Source organism: Vicia villosa, linkage group LG6 (assembly GCF_029867415.1).
Source record: "Vicia villosa cultivar HV-30 ecotype Madison, WI linkage group LG6, Vvil1.0, whole genome shotgun sequence".
Classification (NCBI taxonomy): domain Eukaryota; kingdom Viridiplantae; phylum Streptophyta; class Magnoliopsida; order Fabales; family Fabaceae; genus Vicia; species Vicia villosa.
Genome location: NC_081185.1, coordinates 137719416 through 137721495, shown reverse-complemented (window position 1 = coordinate 137721495; position 2080 = coordinate 137719416). Strand labels below are relative to the sequence as shown.

The 2080-nt window shown below is 28.7% G+C and overlaps 1 non-coding gene across 1 annotated transcript; it reads right to left on the bottom strand.

The window, feature by feature from the left end:
• Nucleotides 1-801: 801 nt before the first annotated feature.
• TRNAS-UGA (transfer RNA serine (anticodon UGA)) lies at nucleotides 802-883 on the bottom strand. Its single transcript has one exon. It is a non-coding gene; the product is annotated as a tRNA-Ser (tRNA).
• Nucleotides 884-2080: the final 1197 nt, after the last annotated feature.

The window sequence follows — 2080 nt, the reverse complement described above, 5'->3', positions numbered from 1 at the left end:
AAACAACTAAGCACATATGCCTTCTAACCACAAATAATTCATAATTGGGTAGTATTCAACCAAGATATGTATAAATGATATCCTTGATAACCATTTTACAATTTTTTATTATAAAATTGCATGAAAAAGTTGAAAGGTATTTCACAACATGGTTTCGAGAACTTTTTTTAAGACTATATAGTTTCGACGACTCGAAACTATTGTTTGGGTGGATTAATATAAGATTAGAAAATATTGAATGAATTGTATTTATATTATAGAACATTTTAATTTTATTTTTTAAAATAATTTTTAATATTTTATAATTCTATTTGTAGGAATAAAATATTTAAATTTTCTAAATTTTGAAGACGAAAAATTTTCAAAAGGTAATAATATAACAAGAGTTTAATTTATATGCACTGACAGTGTAAAATTATTTTACACTGTTATCCAATAGAAAACTAACAAAGTGTCTTGTCATTAAAAGAATTTTTAATTTAAAGTGGGATTTATTCTGATACAAGGTTGTGATTGGTTGACAGTGTAAAATAATTTTACACTGTAAGTGTATGAATCTTTTTCTCATATAACAAATATTTTATAAATAGTAAATTAGTTAGAAATATATAATTTTTTCTACATGATGTTAGTAAAATAGTAGATAAGTTGAGTTTGTGAATGGTATAAAAACATGAATAAAATAAATTCATAATTTATGAAAAAAGCTTTTTGTATCTTTACATGTGACGTGACATACACGCGGATTATTAAAAGCAGACTGTGAGACTTGGTGTATTAAAAGCGAAAATATATGGAAAACGTCGACAGCAGGGTTCGAACCTGCGCGGGCGAAGCCCAACAGATTTCAAGTCTGTCTCCTTAACCACTCGGACATATCGACAACTGATGATATCTTTTCATTCTTACCGATATTATTATAACTGTTCTTTTTATTTTATCCTAATGTTGATTTGGTTTCCATTCTAAGCTAAATATTGCTTCTTTAATAAATAACAGGTGTTGAAATTTGGCAAATGGCTAGGTATCATCGATTTTTATTTGGAACAAAACAAAGGGTATTAATTATTATAGCTCTAGAGTGAATCAATTTACTATTTTTAATAGAAACATCAAACATGTATGCCAACGATCCTCTTTCGTATTTTATATATTATATATTGAAAATGTTGACTAGTTATAAAATGTAATGCTCAGTTTCATTTCTCTTTTTATCAAGCCCATATGTTGAGAAAGTGATTACATATTTTTAGGCTACTTCACTTTAACTTCATATATTTACGTTTAAATTGTCACATAAGCGCAGTGGCGGAGACAGAAATTTTAGGGAATCTGGGAAAAAAATTTTACACCTTATTTTTATTAATTTTAACTAATTTTACACGCTGTTTCTACTAATTTTATCCTTAATTTCATCTAAAAATTTTGCCATTGATTTTTTTCAAAAATTTTACACCCTATTTTTACTAATTTTGCCTCTGGTGTGATCTAAAAATCGACTATTAAATTGGGAGTATACAATGAAATGAGGGGTTGAGCCCGGACGCGTGCCCGGACTCGCTGGGCTGTAGCTCCGCCCCTACTCATAAGATTGCACGCAAACTAATGAAAAACGATAAAAAATACAAATATGTAAAAATTTGCTTAATTAATTTTATGTGTAAAATAATTTTTACAGCTTAAAGGTTTATGTTTTGATTGTTTGTCTTTTATTCTTTGATTTTGTTCTTATCGCTATTGAGTTTTCTCCGACGATTAAGCTGTTGGATTTGTTCATAACCTTATCGTTTTTATCAATATAGAAATCCATAACAAAATTCTAAACTAATCCCTATGCGTCAAATATGTCATCGACTCACATCCCTTAAACCCATACAATAATTCAATCAGAGAATGGAATCGAAAGCGTACATGAGTTTGTCATTGAAATGGTTAAATGTTTGCGGGTATGTGATCTTCTAATTTTTAGAGTTTCTTATGGTTCTTTGAATCTCTTCTGATGGGGATGAAGAGAGGATCCTGATAAACAGTGTACTCCGATCGCTCTACAAATTAGATATTGACTTATGATATTTACACA